This window comes from Camelus dromedarius, chromosome 10 (assembly GCF_036321535.1).
Source record: "Camelus dromedarius isolate mCamDro1 chromosome 10, mCamDro1.pat, whole genome shotgun sequence".
In the NCBI taxonomy this organism is placed as follows: domain Eukaryota; kingdom Metazoa; phylum Chordata; class Mammalia; order Artiodactyla; family Camelidae; genus Camelus; species Camelus dromedarius.
Genome location: NC_087445.1, coordinates 19,828,389 through 19,855,965, shown reverse-complemented (window position 1 = coordinate 19,855,965; position 27,577 = coordinate 19,828,389). Strand labels below are relative to the sequence as shown.

Sequence of the window (27,577 nt, the reverse complement as noted above, 5' to 3'; positions counted from 1 at the left end):
TTAAACGTGGAGGTTTGGGGTGGAGGAGGGAGGGCTGCTAGGGGTCTCAGGTGTGGGATTTGGTCATCCTGGTGGCCCTGGAATTTTGTTTTCCCGATGGTAAAGGCTCGTTAGTCGCTCCTTTAGCCCTGGTGGTGGGGTAGGGACTGGGTGGGGTAAAAAAACATGTGCATTTTTAACAATTTTGCCGAATGATTATTAAGCAAACTAAAATTTAAGAGCCTCTGGTGGGCACCAAGTCCTCGCTGCTGAAGATTTCAGTTGTAAGTGGGCTGAGGGTCACTCAAGAGGGTCTGAACTAAAAGCAAAAAACAAAAAATAGCACTTACAGTAGCAGGATGGAGAGGGATAGGGTAGGAAATACAAATGGCCCATTCTGTTAGGAGAAATAAAACAAACCAAAACTGCCCCTGGAGCCCCCTTTAATCACCACTTCACGCATTCACTTGCTCCGAAAGCTCAGTCTGGGTGCAGGGTTAATTTTTTTTTCCTAAAGCAACGTTGTGGTATTAAATGATGCATTATAAATTTTCCTATTACACCACAGAGAATTAAGAGCAGGCAAATGTAATCAATTATGGCAGATTTGAATCAAAGGATTCATTTAGAGATTATTAAGTACACAGATTTTCTCTCTAAAGCAGTACTTCTCAACCTTTAACTTCTTATTTTTCCCTCAAATTTCTGAGCAAGGTATTCATAATTCTTAAATGTTTCTCAAACATAAACTATTACAGCATTAAACATAATTTTTCAAATCCATACATATCCTCACCTAAGAATTCCTGCCATCCTGTCATACTTCTTCTTTATTCCCCTATCCCTCTACTTTAGGTCCTAACTCTTAACACCTGGGCAGTTCTTTTTAACAGCCTCACAGCTCCCCTGATTGTCCCACATCACCTTGCTGCTTCCCTACCTCCCCTCAACTCCGCACACCATACCGGCTCATCATGAGACAGGGGTGCAGGGTTAACTCTGATCTGATTAACAGCCCTTGTACTTGCAGTCAGGACTGGCCTTTTTGTCTTTTCATGGCAAGGCTGGTGCTGAATGGTGTGGGAGGCTAAGCCCAGCTCGCTGTCCTTGTTGTCTTTGCCAGAGCCATTCTCACTGCTCTTCTGTGAGGTTCCCCCTATCTGTGTGTCCCACAGTGAGGAGCCCATGGGTGGGATGTTACCAAGTTAAACCATGGCAAGGATGGTCTAAACCAGGGATAGACCTGTGTACCCCACCCCACTGGTTGAAGTCAACACAACCCATCACCCTGAACCCTTGAAGCAACGTTCAGATGGGGGGCAGTAGGAGACTAGGAGGAGAGAAAAGCTTTTCTACTTAATTTTTCTACTAGGAGGAGAGAAAAGCTTTTCTACTTAACTTTGAAACCTAAGGCTTTAAGTAACCACACAAGTTTTGAATGGAGTTCACTTGAGTGTCAGGGTAGATGCCTACAACTCATTGTTCAAACTTCAGTTTAAGCTCTAAGGTTAAGCTGAACTGTAAATGAGGCTGACACCATGACAAAACTCAGAGCTGGCCATGGTGTCTGAAACCGACCTAGCCTGTGGTACCACCCTTCCTATTTTCTAGGGCTCTTTAAGTGTGTAATTTTGTATTCATTAGGAAGACTTCTTGGCCTTAATATTCTGGCATTTGTGTTAGTTGCCTTCACTTTTTAAAGTTAGGCAGCTTATGATACTACAAGTGATTAAAAGTCTGGGAGTGGGGGGCCTCTGATTAGAAGGTTTATGTATTTAAAATTGCAAAGGTAAGAGTGATAGAAGAACTGAAAATAACATTATAAAACCCTTGGAAGAGGAGGAGGTTGAGACTAAATGAGCTAAATCCTCCCTTTTCATATTAAGGTGTCTAGAGATACTATCTCAAGTTGATAAATGGAGAAAAAGAGGTTAAGCCTCTTATCTAGATTTATGGAGGTAACTGCTAAAGGAACTAAAAACAAACAGTTAAAAGAGGTTGAATCTGGAGAGTGGGGCTGGGGTGGAGGCAGAAAACAGAGGGGCAAGAGGCTGCTGCTTTTCACCCTGAGTTCTTCTGTCCTTGTTGATTTGTTCCCACGCACGCGTATGACTTGAGCGGAATCTTTTTTTTTTCCCTAAGAAGAAACAAAAAGGAGAAAGGAAAGCATGGTGGGAACGTAAAATTGAGTCAAGAATTAGGTTTAAAAACACACACCACGTTGATTCACACATTTGCTACAGCTGGGCTGCACATTTGGCTCCGAGCTGTGCCACAGCAATCAAAAAAGGGACCCCTGGTCAGTCGATTCATACCCACAAGATGAAAACAAACTCCTTCTGGAGAATTTTGCCTGCTCTTTGCTATTTAAAATGTCCAAATGAAATTTCTTCCTGAGGTCTTTCTAAAGAAAACATGGTAATATGATTAACACTCTCAACAAAATGAAGGGTATCGCATCTTTTCCCCCTTAGTATGATTCTCAATCCAGATAGTCGTGTCACACCCAGATAGAAGTCAGATAAATTAATTCCATGGGAACTCAGATCCCTGCTTGATCTATGGATAGACTTTAGAATATCTGGAGAAGTAGATGAAGTTTTGAAATAACAGAAGTGCTATTTTTAAGTTTTAAAAATGAAAATTGGATTTCTCTTCACTGAGCTACTGAAAATTAGTAGGTGACAATGAGCTTGAAACTATACTTGCTAAGGAGCATTTAGATTACAACTAATCAATGTTGAAATTGATCCATGTGCCCTGACAGCCAGTCAAGCTGAGAGAGATGTTTTGTATATGATATTTGTGTCCATGCAAACAAAGTAGTTATAAACGCAACCAAATATATGCATACACATTTCTCATACTTCTCTGGCCATGGCAGCTGTGTTCTAATGGCGTCTTTACAATGCCATTAGATTGGGATAGCCCTCTAGGTGAAATAGTTGTATTTCTAGTACTTTAGCAATTAAATAACACTGCACAGAAACTCCGATTTAATTTTTACAGTAACAGTTGTGGTTTGGTTATTACAAAAGCAATATGCTTATTGAAAATGCAAATGTATGAAAGAACTTAAGACAGCTGTTAATAGCATTAACACTATTAGCCATTTGGTGAGTTTTCTATGTGCATATATGAATTAAAAATGAAATATTATAGCTACACTATTAAAGACTTCTCAATATATGATGTCTATCTTTTTCCATGTCTTTAGGCATTTTTGAAAAAAAGTTTTTGGTTATTCAGCCAATTTCCTGCTGTTGGACATTGATTTTTTTTTTTTTAAACATGATGTAGAGGTGGGAGGGTATAGCTCAGTGGTGGAGTTCATGCTTGGCATGTACGAGGTCCAGGGTTCAATCCCCAGTACCTCATTTAAATATGTAAGTAAATAAATGAAAACCTAATTACCTCCCTCTCAAAAATAAAATAAAAACACGATGTAGGAACTCAGTTTTTAAGGTTGAATTATTAGGTTCTTTAATAAGTTATTTCCCAAAAGAAAATCTGAGAAAACTGAAATTTAAACAGGGTAGAAATATTTTAAGGTCCCATTTGACTTAGATGGATCTAGTTTTAAGGGTACTGTTCACATCCCAGTACTTTGACACTTTCCTTTTTGAGAGAGAAATTTCATAGTCATTAATAGAAGTATCACTTACTAAAATACCTAAAGTTAAGGAATTAACTATAGAACTGAAAGAGTTTTGTATCCTTTAAATATTATTGGGTAGGCAAGACACTAAAAACACACCTGGACCTACAAGTCTCCTGTTCTCTTTTCCTTATTTTGACACTTAGATGACTAGGAAATATGACTTTCCCTGCTTTGTTAACCCTCTAGGGCAGTATAGTTCTTAAGTTGCTCCATGGAACCTTGGTGTTTATTAAGCTGGGCTGAGATGTTTTATAGCTAAACTTCTATAATGCATGTCTTCCCTGAATTTCCAGGAAAAGTAAAAAAAGGTACCAGAATTCTCCCATCTCAAAGTTTTCCCTCCCCAGACTTGACTTAGAAGGTTAACATCTACTCCACCTTTTTCCCTTGAGACTGCTTACAAAACTTAGGAACAAGCAGTGATCAAATTGTAGTAGAAAATGGAAAAACTCACAAGGAGCCTGCTGTGTTTAATCCCATTAACTTTTTTTTTTAAATGGACATGACAGCTTATGGTAGATTATGTAGATAAATAGGTAGGTAGTAAATGTCTTCTGCTAGTAATCTTGTTTCTGCATTCTAGTTTATGTGAACAGAACTGAGTGTATCAACATATCCCTGGTGTTCTGCAAAGCGTATGGTGCCACCTAGGTGTTCTGCCCTTTAAACCTGTCTGAGGAATAACACTGTAGGTAGAACGGAAGCAGCCAGCTGTTAGTGGATTACAGCTATGCTAAAAATCATGACTTCTGCCAAAGTCCTTCTCCTGGAAGTCCTGCAACACTCAGATAAAATGCTCCAGCTCATGTTGAGTGTTCTGCATCAGCACATGCCTCCGACAGTTTTTCTCCACCCTAGGCTGTAACAATAGCACTTGCACTGACTGAGCACTTCTGCCAGCTACCTCACTTCTCACAACACCCCTGGGAGGGGTGGTGCTCCCATTCCCATTGTACCCATGGAAGTAAAGGGTTAGAGGGGAAGAAACTTGTCCACGGCTGCAAAGCTGTAAATGCCACTTCCTGCATTGTTTTCCTTTAGGGTTTTTCTCTGGCTGCTCTTAGCTCCTGTCTGAAGGTGGTAGTGAGAGGCATCTGGTATTGTGTTGTCAGAGTAGTGGAGGATTCTTGAGTATGGGATTTGGGAAATAATACCTGAAAGGGAAGATAAGAGGCTTTTGCTGACGGTTATGTATAAGCCTTGCCACTACACGGCAGGCATTTTGTGTCTTTATTTTGTGAAGAATTAATAGTCTTTTTAAGGGTGGGATTGAGGGGCAGGTACCTTCAAGGACAAGGTCATACAATGCTTCATACATTAGTGGTGGACTCCTTTGCTAGCACCTCTTTGCTCTGTGATCTTCGGTCAGTTGTATCTTCTTGCTGGTCCTGCGTGTTCTCATGCGCGCATTTAGGAGCTTGGGCTAAATGAGTGCCCATGCATGGCTCCCACAGGGCATGGTGGGATGTGTGATCCTGCTGTGTTTTTCATGAGTGTGTCCATGGGTTTACTATCTCAGTGAATCTATAGATCCAGTTCTGAGGCTTTGCTACCATAGTGCTGTTCGTTCTTCTCACACTCAAGGTGAGAACTTAAAAAAATGGCTATTTTACTTGGGATGGGCCTCTGTCCTACAAAGCCTGCTCCCAAGGGTGCCCTCTCAATGCTCTGTTCAAAGCACTGCCCAGCACATATGTGGATCCCAGTGTGGCTTTTTGTAAAGCCAAACACTGTGGGGAAAAAAAATGGGAAAGCCTCTCTCATTTTTATTGTGTTCCTGGCTATTCCAAGAGTCATTTCCTTTCCTTTCAGGGAGATAAAGAGACATATATTATGTGGGCAGAAGATGCTGTGTTCTGGTCAATAACGCAGGCCACAGAGGTCAATGGCTTTAAGCCAAGCCTGGCTGAAAGCTGCCGTAAATTTTCAAAGGTGGGGGAGGAAGATTTAGAGACTGATGTCCACTGGCTAAGAGGAGGAAAGACACTGGGCATAAATGGCCCTCTAAAAAAGAACAGAGTATCAGTCCCATAAAATCCTACAGCAGTCTATACAGGGTCCCTGGAATGGGGAGAATTTTGCCCACCCAAGTTTTACTATGCAGCAGAGACAAATAAAAAAAGAACTGAAAATAAATCTCTGAGGCCAACCTGTCCTGGGAGACTGAAACTTGAAGCTTTCTTGTCTGATTTTCTGATTCATCAGCATCTCTGGTGTTGGTGAGCTGACTCCAGCTTGATAGCACAGCCCCATAAAGCCTCCATTTTGTCTGCTCGTTACTTGTTTCACTGTCCGTCTCAAGGCCTGCTTTAGAAATTGCTTTAGTATAGAAACATCATACATACAAGCTATCCAGACCTCTCCCTCGCCCCTCGCCAAACCCCGCACAACCACACCTGCTTTAGAAGCCACCAGATTTATTTACCAGATTTTGTGGAGATTGGGAATGTGTGTCTGTGTGTGTACGTGAAAGAAAGTTGTGTTGTGGAAAGGAAGGGTGGGTGGCTTCACCTATTCTAAACACATCTGGGCTAAGATGCCCATCATACGGTATTTGTAATTCCACACTTAGTATAGGCACATGATAAGTAATTTTGTTTTAATAAGAGTTATAACAAAACAATTTTGATAATAACACTTGTGTATAACAAGATATTGGACGAATATACCTGCCGCAAAGGTCGGTCTCTGTTCCATAAAACACATGACAAACACAAGAAAGTACTAACAAGGAATAATAACTAGAAGTTTAATCCCCAGGGGTACTCTGTTCGAGGCTGTATGTATGTGTACTCATGCAAATGCATATTTATGTGTACATTAAGAATTTCTCATGAAAGATAAAATATGAAAACATAGAGTTTTAAAACAAAGAGTAATTACTTTAGCTGCTTAAAATCTTACTTTGTTTTATTTACTACTATAATTCTTCACTTTGTTTGGCATTTTGCAAGCTCTCTCATAGCCCTGAATAGTTTATCAAGCCTTAATTAATACATTTTCTTAACTCTGTCAACCCTCTAAGAAACTAAACTTCACTAAGAGTAAATATCTTGTTTGATGATTTTCAGTAACAGAGCTAGGGGAAAAGTAATAGTAAACCTGAAATTGCCTTTATATGTGGCCACGTCCATGCTGGACACATGACAAATAGTAACTCATGATCCTTCTAGCAAGTCTCAAAGGTACAAATATTATCATTGCCATTTTACAGATGAGCAAAGTGAGGTGCAGAGAGGCTACATAACTGGCTCAATGTCACATGGAGAGTTAGTGGCTGGTTCAGGATTTATAGCCGGGTGATTTCCAGGCCAGCAGGATGAATTTGAAAGGAAACTGCATCTTGAGTCACAATCCAGACTGTGGGCACATTTATATCACCTGCAAAAGCATATGGGAGTTTCTTAGGGGATAGAAAAGGACAGCTTAGCATGGTTAAACAGCATATTGCATTTTTAATTTAACCTAGCTAACACAATCACCTTGTCAGCTGAGTATTTGGAAGTAAGAAGATATTTATAACCAGATTGCCTAAAGTGCCCTAAGGTCAACATTTATGTCCATATGGCACTGTGCCCAGGAAGATGTCATCTGTGTCACAAAATCTCTACTTACTCTGGAGAAGAATTCAGACATAAGAGAAAGTGCAGTCGGTTGTGCTGCCGTAACTGGGGCAGCGATGTCCTGGATGTTGACAGTGTACCTCCAGGCACTGATGAGCCAGCAGAAATAGGAAGTTGGACATAAAATCCACTATCTTGTCCAAATCCAAAGAACCGTCCCAAATGAGTTTTCTAGAGAAATCTAGAAATTAATACCAGAGAGTGAATTAGAACTAGAAATAGGTCCTTCCAGAAAGAAGCTTAAGAATTATTGGGCATCTTCATGAAGGTCCTAGAGTATTAAAACAAAAAATTGCTTAAATGGGGTAGCAACAATTGTGGTGTATTTTCATTGATGACATTTACCTGATTAAAGCTTTTAACACATACCTCCAAGTACAATGCACTACAAATGTGCTCCTCACAAAATAATTACAGGACATATAAAAATATTAATTTTATAATATTCTATTGGGGGTATGCTCCATGAATGGGATACTCATTCAAAATTGTATGATGAATGCCTTCTTTCACTGTATTAATAAGAACAATTAAACTTGGGCTTTCATGTACTCACCCATAATTACATTCTACCTTGGAAGAATTTTATTCCACAGTTACTATTCCAGCAATCTTTCATAACCTGCTCCCCGGAGGGAAGTTGAAAGAGGAAGAACTATTTATTTACGTCTCTTACATCCCTTATGTCCCTTTTCATTAGGTCTCTTTTTCACTACAATTCAAGCTATTTCTTTGTTTTAGAGTATATACAGTGCTTTTGAGCCCTGCAACTGCTCAAAACACACTATTAGTTGCTAGCAGGAATCCTACAGAAAGAAACCTCGAGAGTGCTTTTGTACCTCTGCTCTGAAACTGTTAAGTAGAAGAACATTTTGCAGATAATTCTCTACTGAGATGTGTGTGTGTGTGTGTGTGTGTGTGTGTGTGTGTGTGTATACACTTTTTTCTTGGCTGACCCAAGATACAGAATGGTATTGGTTCCAGCAGTTTTTCCAGTTTCTCAAGAAAGATACTGCTTCCCTTCATTAAATTTTTTTTAAAAAAATTATTTAGGCTGTTTTATTCACAGATATTTGAAAGCTACAACTTAAACCTTCATTTATTCATCTAAAATATGTTGAGGTTCTAATCGGTATACACTGAGCTAGAAATTGGAATACAAAAATGATTTTTGAAAAAAATCCTTGCTTTCAGGGAGCTTAATTTTAACATCACATTTTCTTACGAATATAACATTAGACAATTTAAAGGAAGGGTGAAACAAGAAGGAATGAATTTGAACTATCAGAACAGGCACAACTTAAAAATAATGCTCAATACCTATCAGAAAGAATGTTTAGTCCATAGTAATGATCCTCTTTTCATTAACAGGAATGTATTTTAAGATAGAAATGCAATTTTCCTCCAGCGTTAGGCCTTTGCAGCATCCTGTATAGGACAGTGCCTTTCTGAAGTGTCCCTTTGTTTCTAGTGGACCATGAGATATAATGTTCACTGCAGTATAATGTACTTGTAGGTGTCAAGCAGGGGAGGTGAGTTGGAAGCTAGAAACCTTTAAAAATTTACATTTGTCCTCATTAATCTGCTCATAGGTATGTATATGTGTGTGATATAATGGTATATTTGATCCATATGTGATTATATATATTTGATATATGCATGATATATATTATATATATACTTGATAGTTACAGGGGGGAAAAGACCATTCTGAGTTGCTAGATTTAAAGAATCATTTAGTTAGATTTCCATTTGGAGAAAAAGGTTGTCCAACTTCTGTTTGATCCACTCCAGCATATCCACTCAGTAATCTGTCCATAGATGAACTGGTCTTTCTTCACACGTGTCCCTTCTATGCATGCAGAGGGTCCTGATCAGTCAAATCCTACACAACACATCTAATGCAGCTGCTTTTCTTTGAATTAAAGAATCAAGATGCCAAAATCAGAAGATAAGCATGTTCATCACAGCATTGAGTTGTCACAGAAAAGCATAAAGGCCATTAAATTGCAGACTTGGCTATGACAATTTTATTTGCAGTTTCTCTGAATCAGGGACAAGATGCCTTTGCTTTCTAAGACAACGCCAGCAGGACCAGGCTCTTCTAGTGTAAACCAAAAAGATGGAGGGGTGTGTGAGGGGTGGGGAGAGGGAGAGAACAGCAAGTCTGTGGAAATGGACTCCCTTCGTGTAAGAACAATTACTCAGTCTCTGCAGCTGTTCACCAGACTAAACTTCCCAAAGCATTTTACATCTATGTTTCCTTTTTTCTTTTCCGTGTTCATTCCATGTTCATTTTCCATCATTCATTCACACAGCTGAAACGGAATGAAAAGGAGCAATTTTTGCCTTGTTGTAGAGGGTGGACCATAGCAGTCACCGCGGTTTATAGAATGCTTTGTAAATGCCAGACACTAACTAAGCGAGTTACATAGATTATTGTAAGGAATCCCCACAAGACCCCTTTGAGTTAGGTGTTATTATTACCTTTACTTTGGGGATGAAGAAATGGAAGCTCAAAGATTTCACCGAAAGAGGCAGAGCCAATATTTCTCCAAAGCCTTCACCCTGAGTTCCCAGTGCTCAACTAACTGCTGCTCATTGAAGTGGAGGTTTCTTCCCATTACTGTGTGAACAGACTGGTTTTGTCCACATGTCTCTCAAGGACATGGACACTAAAAGTCCATCTTTTGGAAAGGAGATTGCTGAGTTCCCATTTCACACTGGCTTTAGCTTTGGAAGTAGCCTGGGATTGTCTGTGATCTGGGAACCCTTTGCTCCCTCCACATAGAGTGGAGGAAATTGTTACTCTGAGGTCTTAATCAGTTTCAAAAGTAAATCTGCAAGCAGTTTGGCTTTTCAAGCTTATAGTGGTCAGTGGCAAAAATTGGTTAAAGTGGCCTGCCCTATACCCCCCGTCCCCTCTTTACCCTCATTCAGTGGTTCACAATTGGCCAGGAGCAAAGGTGGCCATCCCCATCTCCAAGTCTCTCCTGCTTCCCCCTTCTTGAGTACTGCTGGTAAGAAAAACTACTTAATAGTGTAAGTGGAGTCCTAATTAATGAGTCTGATTCCTGCTTGACACAGGCTCATTTTTAACCTGGTAAACTCATTAAACCCCTGCTCTTCATTTAGCCACGGATGACCAGAGTATCATAATTTCAACTAAGTGCGCTCAGGGATTTAATGGGCCTCGAATTTCCCGCATTCCCATAGTGTCCCATCCGAGGAGCTCAATCTGTATCGTTAGAAGTTTATTTAGTGCAATGAGAGATCTCTCTGATCTATCCTGAATTCAACTGAAGCCTTTAAAGATGAATGAAAGCAAACCGCTGGCTCCACAATTTCAAACAACCCATTTTGCTTTTAACCGTAAATCAGCCAAGGGGTCTGAAATGCAGACAGTTTCCAGACAGACCAGGTCATCTCCTGAGTTAATGAGACAACTCCTGCTAAGGAACAGTCCCCACCTCTACCAGCAGATGCCAGCACCTCCTCTTCTTGGAGAAGAAAGGGCCCAGGGGTTTGGTCTCCACTCCGCACATTCTGAAATTTTTAAAATAAAGGCAGATTAAAAGCAACAAAAACAACACACACGCATCCACCCAGAGGGTTCTGTATCTGCTTTCATTCTCAGTTACTGCCCAGTTAGTCACTTCAAAGGGAATTCTCAGAAAGAGCTATCTGTTTTGTCACTGTTGTTATGCTACATTTGTGTGTACGCGTAAGATATGTAATAAACCACTTCCCTCCTCCTATATAGAAGAATTTTCAAAGCTCAAACAGGCCAGGGTGGATTGGATTCTAATTTTAATAGGTTCTTATAAAGCCCCTGTCCATTGCAAGTACTCAGTAAGTGTTTTATAACAGTGACAGCTCTGCAAATACCGTAACATATGTAACTGGGACTGGGTCAATACATGGCGGGGAGATCAGATTGTGAGATGGTCGAGCTGTTCATTTTGGCTGTCTTTACAATCAATCAGCCAGACCAACTGAGCCTGCAGTGATACTCGTTGATTATTGAGAAAGCTAAAACAAATGGATTGGCCATGCTGTCTGCCAAAGCCCACTGGACAGCGAAAACCTCTGTCAATATACAGACAGGTGCCATCGTTTGAAAATCAGTTATTAGTAGTAACTCTCAGGTCCAACTAAAAGTGAGGCTACATTTTGCTTGCCAAGAAAAGGATTCGTTCAATTTATTTCAGTATGCTTTGGTAGATTTTGCAGAATGACTTGTTTCAGAAACCCAAAATTTATAGACTGTGGTGCCAGGCCACAACAAGAATGATGTCTGCCTCACCCCAGCTCACTTCTCTTTTTCTTTTTGGGGTATATTTAGTTTTTGTGCTTAATTCAAAAGCTTGCAAAAAAAAGCAAGAGTCTCATATTTCCCAACTGTGAAGATAAAATTCTTTAAGAAAGATCCAGGTTCCAGAGTGATCTGCAGGACTTCTAAGCCCTTTCTTACAACCTGCACAAGTGACTGGATGTATTAAGCTACCACAGATCCTCACTGCATTCCTCACTTCCAGCCAACTCATCCGTGACTGCTGGCAGGATAAGTGCATTGTGTGAGTTGCCTAATCCAAATGTCTCTGAGTTGCTAGGTTTAGGCTAAGACGTTCCAATAAAAATGAAGGCAGCCTCCCAGTCATTGCCTAAACTTAATTTAAATCACATCTACTTAGAATGAATTACTTTCACAGTATTTTCTTTGGGGACTTCTCCGGTTATAATAGAGATAAAAACCGAAAAACTCCTTATCAACATCTCCAGTTGGAAAAATAGAAGAAAAATTAATCAAAATAAATCAATTCAAGGACAGTATTTCCAGCTTCATTGAGTTTCCTCAAGGATCAGGTAGCGATTGAGAGGAGATGGGCCACTCATGAAATATGGCTAAAGAGCTCAGATGTTTAAAATATTTATTCATCCTAAGCTACTGGCCATCTTTAGGGTATATAAGAATGGGCTCTACCTTTCTATTTAATCAGAGCTTTGGAGGAATCATATTAAGGGAGGTGACTTAGTGGTAAAATGGGTTTTTCTAGACACAAAGGAGCTCCTGTGCAGGTCAACAGAAGATGGAGGGGAAATGAGAGATACTGTATTGGCTCACACTAAGAGGAAAGAGATAAGATGTGATGAAAATCAAAGGCTTCTAAATCTCCTGTGGCAGAGACTGTAAGTTGTCTTGCCAATCTACTTTAATCCACGAAAAATGTTTATTTTAGTAAAAGAACAACCTGAGTTTTGGCTGAGTGTCGGTCCAGTTAGAGACTACATCTCCCAACCTTCCTTGCCGCTTAGGTGTGACCTCGTGACCAAGTCTGGCTAATGAACAGTGTGCAGAAGTGATGTAACTTCTGTTTATTCCCTTAAAAGGAAGCTGCTTGCTTTCCACTTTCTTTTTCCCTCTTCCCAGACTGGAATGGTGGTGGTGGTGGTGGTTCATTTTTGGCCATGTAGATGAGGGAAATCCCTAGTGGATGGTGAACAGAGAAAAAGGTACCTGCATCCTTAGACCACCTTGTGGAGTGAAACCACCCTACACCTCTAGACTGTCCACTAGCTTGGATGCTTACGAGAGAGGTGGTTCAGTGTAGTGCTTTGCTAATCAAAGTGTGGTCCTCAAATCATCATCAGCACCTAGGAGTTTATTAGAAATGCAGAATCTCAGGTTCCACTTCAGGCCTACTGAATTATAATCACATTAAAAAAAAAAACCTCCCAGCAATTTGTAGACACATTAAAAGTTGAGAAGAGTAGGTATAGTGGTTAAAAGCATAGATTCTGGAGCCAGATCCTGAGTTTAAATCTGAAACCGCGACTCAATTAGCTGTGTCACTTTGGGCAAACTACTAAAACTCTGTGACTCAATTTTCTCCTCTGTAAATTGAGGATATGAATACCTCCCTCATAAGGTTATTGTAAGGATTATATCTGTTACTATATGCAAATAGGTTGGTATAAGGTTATATAAAGACTTGCTATTATTATTATCACAAAAAGTTAGCTTCTATCTTGTTTAAGCCATTTGGTCTCTGATAAAGATGGCAAACCAACATCTTAAATTAATCTACTGTTAAAATAATGGATCTGTGTGAAGATTTGGAGAAGGGGGAGAAATTGTGTCAGTTCTTAGAACAATTATGTCTCAGCTCTTTTGGGATGATCTTAAAATTTATTTACATTCAACAATTTTTTTAAAGCATCTCCTATATGTTGGGCATTTTTCTAGATGCTGGGAATGCTTCAGTGAAGAAAGCTGACAAAAATTCCACCTTCATGAAGAGTATATTTTAGTGGTGGAGATGGGAGTGGCATGGAGTTGGGAATTACCTATCAAGTTTGGGTCTCAACAGGTTGTGGTCCCAGTTGTGTTTCCTGATTACTAGTTTGGAAAATTTAAACACCATAAAAAGAGAAAGTGAAAAATACTGAAACCTCCTGGGGCCTGTGAATTTGTGGTTATTACAATATCTGTCTAGGGCTAGCAAGGGTTTTGCATGGTGGAGAGACTTTGTGACCACAGGACATCTGTATTCCAAAGCAAAGTCAAAAGACTCTCCTAAGTGTGGAGCTGGGGTGGTGGGTCTCCAGTCGGGTTTCCTCACTAGGCTCCCCCATTGCTGAAGAGCAGTCAAAGCTTCCTGCCCCCCCGCCCCCCAGCAGTGAGGCATTTGATGAGTATTACCAGGAAGTACTACTTCCTAATGGAGCGGCTTGACCCATATGGGAACTCAGTCATATAACTTTTGGGGAAGTGTCTAAATCTTCCACTCAGTTCTTTAGAATTGTGTTGTTTTTCTTAAGTTGTCAGTGTTCTTTATATATTCTGTTTTGTTTTTTTTTTTTTCACATTTGTGACTTACCTTTTCATTTTCTTGATGGTGTCTTTTGATGGGGAAATATTTTTGAATTTTACCAAGTCCAATTTACCATTTTTTTTCTTATGGTTTGGGGTTTTGTGTGTGTGTGTCTCCTAAGAAATCTTTGCTTAATCCGATGTCATAAAGATTTTTTCCCCTAACTTTGTCTCTAGAATGTTTATAGTTAGGTCTATGACACAGTTTGAGTTCATTTTTGTGTAATATGTGAGGTAAAGGTCAAGTTTCATTTTTTTTCTAACACAGATATTCAGTGCCCAGCACAATTTGTAAATACTATTCTTTTTCATTGAATTGCATTGACTTGTTGGTCAACAATCAGCTGACCATAATTGATGTGTTTATTTCTGCATTATTGATTTATATTTATTCTTACACCAATATCACAGTATTTTGTAGCTTTATGAAAAATCTGGAAATTAGGTTGTTTATATCATCCGACCTTGTTCTTTTACACAACTGTCTTGGCTATTCAAAGTCTTTTTTCATTTGATAAAAAATTGAGTAACATTGGGAAAACAAGCTTAAATATGGGCTGTCCCAGACAAACTTGCATGTATGTTCCTTTAGGAAGGATTGGAAATCATCGATTTTGCAACTTCAGCAGGACTGTGCGTGCATTAGCCAATAAAACCATACTTTATGTACCAGATTTTCTCACTCTCTCTTATGAACTTTCTAGAATCCCCACATAAGTCTGTTTCTGGTTCTAAGAATATTGAAATGTTTCCCTGGACTTTCCCAACCCCTTCTCTGGAGGAAGCAATGCAACTGGGTCTTATTTTGTACATAATGTCCATCTCTGGGAATCCTCATTCAGTAAGGAAACCTACTTCCTTCTGTGAGATGTAGGGCTGTTGCCTCATTGTCAGAGTTCTCTGCTTTAGCCCATATCAGTAAGAAGCAAAATCTGGAACTAGTAATTCACAACAATCCTATAAGTTAACTATTAAACTTTATGCATTAGCAAACTGAAGTGTAAGTAACTTACACAAAATCATGCACCTGGATGGTAATTCCATGGTTGGTCCCCCTGGACTGAAGGCTCCAGAAGGACAAGTACTGTACCTCTTTCCTCCCTGTACTATCCCTAGATGTGCGAAACAGTGCCCAGCACTCAGTAGGTACTCAGTACATCTTTGTTGAATGAATGAATGTTTTTATGTGGGCTGTTAATTCAGAGATTAAAATAGAAGTCTACTGTCCGAGCAAATTATTTCGTTTCTCTGCATTTTCAATTATCCCTTTTCACCAATTCCAAGACACATGTAGCTCCACATTTTGTTTTTTGAAATCAGGATATGTCCCATGATTAATGATATATCATAGTTTAATTTACTTCATTGTTTTCTGTGGAGTGGTATATAAAATAATGGTGTGTCTATTATTAATAGTTAATAGTTAATGGTATCTTAGGTTTCAAAATAAAGTTATCCATCTGTAATATGAAGATGATAATATTCATGTTGGAGTGATGTGAATTTTCAGCAATAAATTTTGTTAGTTTGTAGGAAATGTGGTAGAGTGAATAAAAAGCTGGAATATGAGCAGAAAGTCTCAGATTCTCTCTCTCTTTTTTTATTATCAGAACAAGTAAGAGATACAAGCATAACAGAATACACAAATTAATTTTTCCAGTAATTTTAGACTTCAGGGTCTCTCTTTGAAAAGGTCAGTTGCTTATGTAGATAAGATGCTATCCAACAAACTATAGGCATTTAGGACAATGAGTCTTAACAATGACACAGTGAGACAGCGAGGAGAAGTAAAAAGTAGTTTTCCTATTTCCTTTCCTTAGTAAGGTATATATGTGTATAAAGGTATGAGACTCATTTGAGGGAAAAATGCCTTCATATAGAAAAGTCTTAATTTCTTCCACTCTCCAGAAAAAAGGGTGTCAACCCCCAGGTTGAACAAGGAAACCAAACTAGGGTGACACTAATTTCACATGAACCTCAAGACTATAATCTGACTGCAGTTACCATCTTCTTTAAAAAAAAGTTGAGCATCCTTTTATCTATACCAAATCAGTACACTGAATTTTCTCCCTTACAAAACTTTTAACCAAATTAGAATTAAATTAATCTTACTTTAAAGTGCAGGAAAGGATACTTAAGACTAGTGTTTACTCTGTGTAACACATAAAAGCATCTCTCTAACAGTACTGGCCCAAGAGGTACTACAGTAAGACTGGCTGCAGGAAAAGTGATCCATTAGGTCCTAAAAGGGCAGCAAAGATCCAGTTTCAGCAAAGAAATCCCTGTCAAGGCTGATTTTTGATTATACCCAGATCTTAATCAGATCTTAGGTGCCCCTGACAAGACCAGAGCACACAGTACCAGCACAAGGTCAAGAGGGCTGAAGTTCTCCAAACTAGTCAGTGAACATCTCTACTCCATGATTTGCCCATGCTTTTTAGGCACATTGACGGTGGTAAAAGAATCAAAGAGCTTGGGTTTTGGAACAACATAAACATTACTTACCTAATAAGCAATAGTCAAAGTACTTTTTAGGGTGAATGATATAAAAATAGGTAATGAGGTCCCTCAGACATCACTGCTAATATGATTTAGTCTGACTGTAAATTTAAAGCAGTACAAAATGGCTTCTATACAATAAGGACAAGTTTTGCACTAATGTTTCTCAAAAGCCAATTATGTTTCCAGCTCTAGCTTCAGTTTAACAATTTAAAAAACCAAATAACCTATGTTAGAACAAAGGTATAAGGGAAAAAGACACCCTCTACATAGAGTCCCTGGCATAGAAAGTGCTCTAGAACCCAGTAGGCATGAGTACATTCAAGTTTGAGATTGTGGGTCTGCAGTGATTGGTTCTTCCCTTTGATCCACTGGGATGTACATCTTGGGTGTCTTGAGTGTTGCTGAATCTCAGCCATTCAGGTGGCCTAGATCTGGATCAGCTCCACTGCAGAGGGCTTCTGGGCTTCTTTATAGGCCTGAGTGGTAAAACTTGAATCAGACTTCTGGAGTGGTCTTGGCTCCGAGAAGCTCCATTTATCTGATGAGTCTCTGTCCTTATCCCCACTTTTAGAATCCGTGGTTCTGGGATTGGGTCAGGTAAGGCTGTGGAAGAATCAGAAGTGTACTAGCCTCTGGGTTTCTGCTTAGGGGGAGAGTGCAAGGTACTGTTTGGGGTGGATGGGCTGATGCAGGCTGCTTCTCTTTTTTTGTTGCCTCTCCACTGTGTAGCTTTAGTGTGTGACATGCTTCTGCCACTCGAAGGAACTTGATCTCCCTCAGAGGGAAGGCCCTTGTAGGGTGTGCAGCCAGCACCGCTCAGCACTGACTGTTGCTCAGATCACTGAAAGCTCTCCTGGCTCAGCTTTGTGATCAGGGAAGTCGTGATGACATGGGTAGCTCTACCCTTTACCATTTGACCAAAGGAAGAGGAGACATGGTGTAGGGTCTCTGAGGGCATCATCATGGCTGAATGTCTGGCGGTACATCCTGATGGGGAGGGACATCTTGCCTAGAGGCCCACTAGGGTCAAGAGCAGTCCCTTAGGGTTCTCTCAAAGCCATGGAAAGACTGGGGTCCAGGTGCTTTAATTGTATAGAATTCTGGAGCTGAGTACCTACAACCAGTGAAATGATATGGTGGTCATGCAGACAAATATTCGAGGGACATTGTCCAGCTGCCCAAATTACCAGGTTTCCCCAGAAGAGTCTCTCCAGAGGTTCTGTTTTTCTGCCACTATGGGGCTGCCTCTGGCCTGAGCTCCAGCACTAGAAGGCTCTGAAGACCCATGCCTGGACATGGTGTAGTTGGACCCAAGCCATGGTGTGCTGGCCACCAAACATGTTTGGGCCTTTGTCATTGATGGACAAGTGCTGGCTGCCACAAGGCTCAGACTCTGACATTAACTTTCCTCTTGAAGAGCTAAGTAACATTGGGCAAGATACAATCTGAGCCCCAATTTCCTTGTTTTGGAAAACGAAGGTAAAACATCTGTTCTATTACACGGTTTCCTGTAACATCAAACAATCCTTGTTCTCATTGGTTTTATGAGGCAATAGAGGCACAAGTGTGTGAAATAAAAGAAAATGCATGTGAAAATATGTTTTAACTTTTTAAGGGGCACACAAATGTAAAAATAATTGTGACTTTTTAATAGTAAATCCAGGCTAAAATGTTATTCTTTTTATGTTCAATTAAAGTCAACCAACATTTTTGAGACCCTGCTTTTGTACATGACCCTTTGAGAAGAAGTGTTACGTTATATGCACGCATCTTAAGTATGGAAAGGCAATTTTTGTTTGGCAAGCTCCCTGCCCCCAAAGCAGAGATGTGTGGTAAAAAATTAGAAACCAGTGTCCTGGGGTGCTGTGGCTTTTCCCCTTAAGAACTATGCTTTGATTCTTGCTAATCCACCTCTCATTAGAAATGCGTATAGGAGAAAAGATGTGGATCCTTTTGCTCAGGGCTAGAGATAACTGGCAGAACACAGGAGGAGAATCAGTAATGGATGGCAGGGATAGAAGAGAAGAAGAGGGACCTCGAAATTGGAGAGAAGGAAAAACAGTGTACAAAGAAAATCAATCCTCCCAATCATGGCATGTAGACAGAAGGAACCAAGCTATAGAAATGGAAAGTGAGGACCTCAGATTCAATCAGTCAGATGCCAGGTGGACACAGCTTTAAAAAATGAGGCTATTATTGATGAAGTTCATTTGACAGAGCTTATGTGTAAGAGTTAAGTGATGATCACTCTTGTCTAAAATCATAAAGTGAGGTGCCAGGGTGATTTATCACTCTGCTCTTCTAATAAACCCCAACTTTAGGAAGCATCTATAAATTTGGGTTTTACCTTAAAATACTCTTAGTATGTCATTGTAGATTAGCCCGGTCTCTGGCACATAGCAAGCATTTGATAAGTGTTTGATAAATAAACCAAAAGGTGGCAGACCTACTTAGGTTAATTTGTTTTCATGGGGTTGGAGGGTTTAAGGCTGGAAAAAATACATTTCCCTCTTTATGCTTTTATATCCTTAAACGTGATGCTCTTAATTAAGACTCCTCCAGTCTATGGGCAGGTCTTTCTCCACTTACGATGGGGTTACATCCCAACAAGCTCATCATCAGTTGAAAATATCGTTAAGTCCAAAATGCACTTAACCTATCAAACATCATAGCTTAGCTTAGCCTACCTTAAACTGCTCAGAACACTCAGATTAGCCTATGGTTGAGCAAAATCATCTCACAAAAAGCCTGTTTTATAATAAAGTGTTGAATATCTCATGTAATTTATTGGATACTGTACTGAAAGTGGAAGAAAGAATGGTTGTATGGGTACAGAAAGGTTGTAAGTGTTTCGGTTGTTCATCCTTGCGATGGAGCGGCCGACTGGGAGCTGCCGCACTGCTATTGCCCAGCATCACAAGGGTTCGTCTCCCTGCATGTTGCTAGCCCGGGGAGAAGATCAAACTTCAAAGTTCGAAATATGGTTTCTACTGAATGCGTATCACTTTCCCACCATCATAAAAGTTGTCAAGGACTGTCTGTAGATAACTCAGTAATAACTGGTACTTATTTAGTGGTGGTTGTGCCTGGCACACATGTGCTGAGATGTTCCCATGATCTCAGTCAATCTTTGCAACATAAGAGAGCACATAATTACTGGACTTTAAAGACGGAGAAAGTAAAATTCAGGGAGGCTACTTTACAAAGGGTAAGTAACTTGGAAAAGGTCACATGGTTAGTAAGCTGAGATCAGGTTAACCAACTGCATCTGGTTTTCTTTAATTATTTTAGTAGAAAGAGCACTAGGAAGTGGATCTTTATAACCACCCTTTTCTAAGTGGTTGAAGTCAAAAGAAAGTATGTGCAATGAAAGTACGCTATCATTAAAACTTGAATACTGGATAGTGACCTTAAGAACAGATGGAGTGGCTAGGGCAGAGGCTTTCAAATGCTTTTGATGGCAACCAAAGTAAGAAGTGCATTTTATATTCTAACACATGCACAATCACACATACATATGAGCATAACTGAAATAAAACTTTCATTAAGCAATGCTTCCCGTCATTATGTGTGATGCATACTAATATTTTCTGTTCACTCTTCTTCTCTTTCCTTCCCTTCCATTCTATTCTACTCCAGTGTTTTAAATGCTGGTTGGGACACACTTACATGACTTTACTATGCACTAATAGGTTATGATCTGCAGTTTGAAAACCCCTGAGCTAGAAAATAGTAAAGGTGGTAGAAGGAGCATGGATGGACCTTTGATTCAGACAGTTGTGGGGCTTGAATCCTGGGCTGCTATTATGTTAACAGTGTGGGCTAAAGCAAGTGACATCTTCTTTAAACTTCAGTTTCTCATTTGTAAAATGGGGATAATAATACTTACCTCAAAGGGTTGAGAAGAAGGAGCAATGAACATAGGCACCTACCCCAACACCTAGTGTGTCCCCCAGAAAGATGGTGACAGCCATGTAACAAGGCATTTCAGAATGGAGAGTGCCGGCCCTGGCACCAGCTAGCTGTGTGAGTTGACATAAGAAATTTCTTGAGGCTTCTCTCTAAGTCATGTAATCTCTCTAAGCTTCAGTTTACTCATCTGTAAAAAAAAAATGGGACAAATAGTAGTATCTACCCCACAGGGTTCTTTGAGATTTAAGTGTGATAATACATGTAAAGCTCTTAGCACAGTGCCTGGTGCTTAGTATGCGCTCAGTAAACTATTATTGGCTATATTAGCTGTTCAACAAAAACATCTGTTACTCTTGTCCAACCACATAAGGCTAGATTGGAACCCCCCTGACTAGGTTAAATACCTATTTTAAAATTTTTAGAATTGAAATACAGCTGATTTACAATGTTGTAATAGTTTCAGCTGTATAGCAAAGTGACTCAGCTATCTATATGTATACATATATGTATTCTTTTTCAGATTCTTTTCCACTATAGGTTATTACAAAATATTGAATATAGTTCCCTGTGTTATACAGTAGGTCCTTGTTATTTGTCTATTTTATGTGTAGTAATGTGTATATGTCAATCCCAAACTCCTAATTTATTCCTTCCCACTTTTCCCCTTTTGTAACCATACTTTATGTCTGTGAGTCTATTTCTGGTTTGTAGATAAGTTCACTCGTATCATTTAAGATTCCACATGTAAGTGATGTCATATGATATTTGTCTTTCTCTGCCTAACTTCACTTATATGATAATCTCTAGGTCCATTCATGTTGCTGTAAATGGAATTATTTCAATTTTTTATGGCTGAGAAATATTCCATTGTATATATTACTACATCTTCTTTATCCATTCATCTGTCAATGGACATTTAGGTTGCTTCCATGTCTTGGCTGCTATGAACATTGGAGTACATGTATTTTTTTGATTTAGAGTTTTCTCTGGATATATGCCCAGGTGTAGGATTGTTGGATCATATGGTAACTCTGTTTTTAGTTTTTTAAGGAACCATAGTGACTGCACCAATTTACATTACAATATCTATTTTGATGATACAAACTCAGGATTGGGTGCCTGCATGTACGGGTGCACATGCGTGTGTGTGTGTGAGAGAGAGAGAGAGGGAGAGAGAGAGAAATCAGAACTCCTGTTTACTTTGCTCACCAGTATTTTCTAGAGGTCAAATCAAGCTTGGCTGCAGCAGAGGAAATCATTTCAGTAAAGAAAGGTTAGATCCAAATTGGATTCTCTCTCCTTGTTCTTCTCCTAAAGTATTCCCACAAAATCCAATTTTTGGCTTGATATTAAAGGCTTATTTTCAGTGAGTAGACTTCACTCCCCCCCCAAACACACAAAAAGAAAAAAAAAACAACATGACTCTGCATATTAAGTAGTAGGAAGTGAGTTTAATTCTTGTGAGGTCAGCTAAAGAACTCTATGGCATGGCTTCCTCCCCAAAGCCTTATTCCTTTCCACCCTGTGAGGCAGCCTCGTGGTATCCATGCTCTGTGTAATCCCTTTCTGTGAGGTGTGGACTGGACCTAGTGACTCACTTCTAACTAAGAGGATAAGGTAGAAATCAGTGTATGACTGAGAGATTAGGTCATAAAAAGCAGTGTGGTATCGCCTCCCTATCTCCTGGCTCCCTTGCTCTGGGAAAAGCCAGCCGCCATGTTGAGCCCCATGGAAAGGCCCATGTGAGGAGGAGGTGAAGCCTCCCACCAACTGCCACATAAGTGAGGTTGGAGGCTGATCCAACAGCCCTTTCAAAGACTACAGCCTTGGCCAATAGTTACATTATGATTTCACCAGAGACCTGAGCCAACTACCCAATGAAGCTGCTCCCAGAGTCAGAACTCTCCCAGCCTGTGGGAAAATAACTATTGTTTCAAAGTCCTAAGCTTTGGAGATACTTGTTATGTAGTAATAGTGAATACACTATCCTTGAATCCTGCTTCCCGCAGTGTCTATGTGTTAGGTCAGTCAGTTCATTGTTCATTCAACAATCCCCTCATTCATTCCATGAACTTCTATGAGTTGCTCACTCTGTGTCAGGCAGTGTGATTACCTTCAACTCCTAACTTTAAGGAGCTTACAGTCTGTAGCGGAAATACAAGGAGCAGACTAACAATTAAAAGGCGAGGTGCCTGCTAAATGCTGCCATGTGGTTTTGCTTAGAGGGTTCTGGGAACTCAGAGGAGGGAGTGAGAACTTCTGGCCAGGCCAGATGAGACAGGGATGAAAGAGGGAGGAGATGACACTTGACTTAAGCCTTTATACCAAGGTGTGATGGCTTTGTCATGTGTCAACTTGGCTAGGTTGACAGCATTCCCCAGAATTCCCTTTCCTTTGGGTTTCTGTTCAGGGTGGGCCACAAGGGAGATTCTTGCTGAAGGCGGAAGGGAAGCAGTAGCCAGTTTGTGGTGCGCACATGTTGATGCTGGTCTGCTAACTCACCTCGTTGGTGTGTAGCAGCAGCTGGACCTGCAATTTCTCTGCCTCCCCCTGCGTCCTCCTTTAGCTTTTCTGACTTCTAGGTTTCGTGATAAAGGGCTTTGGCTTCTGAACGATACTCTCATCACCAAGGTGAAAGGCAAGAGAAGTTGGGGTTTCAATCCTTCTTTGTTCTTGGGGTCCCAGCCTTCCTGACTGCCTGAAGCTCCAGCCTCAGATGTGGAGACAACAGCCTTACAGATAGTTTTTCACCATGTCCCACAATTGTGTAAGCCAGTTCTCTGTGACAGACATGAGATAAAATGTGAACAGGTGAAACGAGAAAAAGCATTCAAGGCAGAGAGAGTAGCATGAACAAAAACACAGAAGGGAAAGGCAGTAATATAATAACCACTGGCACACCATTGGTACTGACCAGTCGGAACAAATGCTGGCCCCAGCACTGACCAATCAGAATGAATGCTGGTGATAGTACAGAAGCAGGGTCCTTGAGGGCTCTGGCTATGTCCCCTTTAATTACTGGATTATAGAGACTGAGAAGTCTGGGTGGTTCATCTGGTGGTGCAGGCATTTGGAGGGTCTATTAGAGATGTGACTTTACCAACTGGAACAAAAATGTGTTAATATTTTAACAGCTTGTACCATTATACTTGTGCATTCCAGCTGTATGCCAGCTCTGAAAAAACATGTGGGGCGTGTGTGATGAGAAACACATTTTTTAATGTGACTGGAACATTGGCTGGCTTGGTGTGTGGCTGTAGTTTTAACCCCAGTTAGTCAAGTCAATGAAATTGATGAAACTGATTTAACTTGTTGTGTCTTATGTGGCCATAGTCAAAATAGCTATTAAAACTGTTCCGTGGAGAGATACAGTTTAACCCAATTATAGAAGACCAGGACCCTATCCCTTTACTGAATGAGGGTTCAGAAAATAGGAATTTTAGGCTCTGTTCTGCCATGGAAACACTGTAATTTGGGCAAGTCACTTACCATGACCCATCCTGGAGCCAGAAAGCAGTGACTTTATTTGGCCTTTCCTCTCTGTAATTTTCTGGGGATCTGGAATGCTTTTCCATTCTTTAAAAACTATAGCCATTACACCCTTCAACTCTGGAGTAAAACATTTCACCCAAGAAGCTTGCTCTGTATCTCACACCTCATCTCCAAAATTCTAATCTGGTAATTACTTCATATGAGTTGATCCATTATTGCCTGCTCTCTCTGGAGAGCATCACTACTGTGCAGTTTATCCCTCCTTTTGATTGACTTGATCTCTCAGCAAATCATTTACCAGATACTCCTTTTGTACCTGATAGTCTCCCCTGGTACTTATAATTCTGTATACAGCAGGTGCCTAATAAACACATGTTTCATATATCACTTTGGTAAATTTTCCATCTCCAAATGAAAGTCAAACAGGACATTTTAAACTAAAATATTTAAGGATTTTGGATTGTGTATAGCTCTGTATTGTCTGTGCCTCCCTTCCACTAGCATAAATAATTTAATAACAGAGTTAAACCCCTGTGTGTAAATGCCCATAATAGTAGTTGTGAGCATATAATAGCAGTGTATAAATTAAGTCTTCTTGCTTCAAATGAAAAGGCAGCTTTGTTCAATAAGTGTGAATACAAAGAACACTTCAGCATCCTTAGAGCCACTGATGTCTTTTAGATAAGCTCAAGCTACCAGAAATTAGTATTTGTCATTAAAAGAAATATAAATCATAAACAAAAAAAAATACAGTCAACACTGAGATACTTTAAATATTGTTCTCACTAGAGAGTTAGGGCCATTGGGCTCAATTTAAACACATTTGAAGCCCATTCTCGTTAATAAATATGTCACCATTGAACTCACTGCCCTTTTGGGAAATGAGAAATACAAGTTGAACATTCTATAGGGAAAAATAAACACAGGAAAATAATGGTATATGGTTAAAAACAAACTTTTAAACCCAAACAAAAGTAGATACGCTAACAAAATGATAGTGTCTGAATGCAATTGCTGAGAATTTGAAATTTTGAATACAAATTCTTTCCTCGGAAGCAACTGAATTAGTGGAAGAAATTAAAAAACTGAACAGAGATGACTACAAACAAAAGTCTTAAGGCTTTTTAAAATTACTATGAGCCAAATTTTCCTTCTTAAGCCTGGAAAATTTTCCAGAAAATGATGAGGTAGGTTTTTGATCTTTTCTACTTGCCTGGTTTTCCTGTTTAGCAAATACATATTTTTTTACATTTGAATATACTTACTGCAACTAGGTGAAAAAAAGAACATGTACATTTAGCATTTTATGAAGTATACAAAGCAATAAGAATTTTTCCTCCCCGTTCTGTTTGCCTGGAATAAATCATAAGTTGTTCCACTGTTATTGAACCATTTTTCAATAGTTCAACTCCCAGCATTAGCATAAATAAATTTCTCCTCTTGGTATAGAAAGCAGTTCACCATTTCCTTTATCTTTGTTAACCACATCCAGTCCTTCAAGTTCCTTTACACATACAACTAGTTGTATGTAGTTCTTAATTTTTAGCAAACTTCTCATTCCCCAATAGAGAAAAAAAGTCTTTTAAGCTATGCCAGTACTCTTTAGTCAGAATTGGTTTTCTGAGTCCATATTTTGCCTGCTGTCAATTCCTTTCATGAATAGCATCACAGAAGCCTTATTCATTAGCATTCTGAGTCGGTTCTCTAACGTGGGGGTAGCTAACTCTAATGCAATTTATATTTAGTTCTTCCCATGCTTCTAGTTCTTTACATCAAGCCCTCCTATTAGCAGTGAGGATAAGTGAGCCAATTGGAAAAGGTTTTGAACCCTTGGTGAATTTCATCCTAAAATACACCCAAATGCTATAATCTGTATGCAATCTTCATTAAGAACTTCCACCACCTGCTTGCTGAAGCCACAGCACAGTTCCACTCATAATCACCATGCAGGGGGCAGCATTAGCTAACGTCATTAGACAAATGTTGAGATCTTCTTTTGCATGTTCTCTAGCGCCAGGTGGGAAGAAACAGGCGAGGTACTTTTGGGCATGATTCAGGATTATGCATCATTTAATTATCCAACATTCTGAGCATCCTTGAAAAACCAAAGAGGCTAACGTAGGAGTAGTTTTCTGTGTCTTTTTCTCAGATGCTTCAGGATCGGTGTCTGTTTCCAACTTTACTAAAGAAAGTAGAGGGTGATCTTTACTAGCTGTGTGGCATTAGGCAAGTCACTTAACCTTTCTGTGTCTCATATTTCTTGTCTGTAAAATAGGGATGATAATTTTATCTGTCTCATAGGGTTGGTATGAGGATTAAATGAGTTAACACAGATAAAGCACTTGAATAGAGCCTAGTTAGCCGCTGTCATCACCAACATCAGCAGCAGCAGCTTTGTTTTGCTAACTCTGCTTCATTTTGTTCATCTGAACACACTCCGGAGCCCACAGTGCCCAAAATAGAATCACGAAAGTGATTTGACTCTGAAGCACAGCAGCTTCTCTTGTCCTTTTCTTTTTTAAGCTACGTTCTTGGAGTGCTTCCTGAGTGCCAGTCATTATGCTAAGCTCTTTGCAAACATTTTCTCATGTAAACCTCACAACAAGCCTAATAGGATAGACACTATCATAATTTCTGCTTTATAGATGAGGAAATTGGAATTTGGAGAAATTAAGAATCTAAGAAGTGGATGGACTTATTATCTTTCATATTAACTTTGTTTTAGTTATTATATTTGCCTCAAGGCTAATCATGATCACTTTTAGAGCTGAAAGGACCTTTACACTTCATGTAATCCTTAAGAGTTAAGGCTCAGGGAAGGTAAACTTCACCCAAGGTCACTCAGCCAGTTGTGGCAAGACAGGACTAGAATGTTTGTAGGGATACCTGTCTCCACGATGCACTGCTTTTAATTTTCATATTATTTTACATAATTAATAGAGCTCTTTGAGTGTGAAAGTACTTAAACTATGCATTACTCTCAGGGAATGAGTTTCTTCAGCAAGGAAATCATACACTTAAATGGAAAATTAATTGAAAGGAGAAATACTTGGGATAGGTTTTTCATTTAATTTAAAATTAAACACAGTTGCTTTAAGTGAGCAACATCTTAAAAGACGGCATTAAAATCATACCCCGTAAGCCATAAATATGATAATAAAAAGTTTACAGTGCCTGTTTTAACAGACATTTTTCAATCCCATTTTCTCTCCGGTGTTTATAACTAGCACAGAACTGAGAGAATTAAGAACAGTTGTCTTGTAGTTTCTCTAAGACTTCTTCTGTTCTAAACCTGAATTCCTTAAGATAGGGGAGAAAAGGGAGTTCCCTGTTCCTGTATCTGCCTCCGCTGTTGCTCTCAACACACACACACACACACACACACACACACACAGAAAAATGATTTTTCCCAGAATGAAATCTACTCTTGTTTTTTCATCTATTCTTTCTCACAGCCTGCACTCCCTCCCCCATATCCCTCCCCCCAAGCCTAAACTTCAGAATTTGGCTCAGTGACATTCTCTCAAGATCAAA

General features: G+C 39.6%; 1 long non-coding RNA gene and 1 pseudogene across 1 annotated transcript in view; one reads left to right on the top strand and one right to left on the bottom strand.

Annotated features, from left to right (window-relative positions):
• LOC135322337 (uncharacterized) overlaps positions 1-27,577 on the top strand; it is a 169,617-nt gene that overhangs the window by 13,710 nt on the left and 128,330 nt on the right. The gene's annotated exons all lie outside the window — the stretch shown is intronic.
• Positions 17,065-17,723, bottom strand: LOC105095938 (putative monooxygenase p33MONOX; annotated as a pseudogene).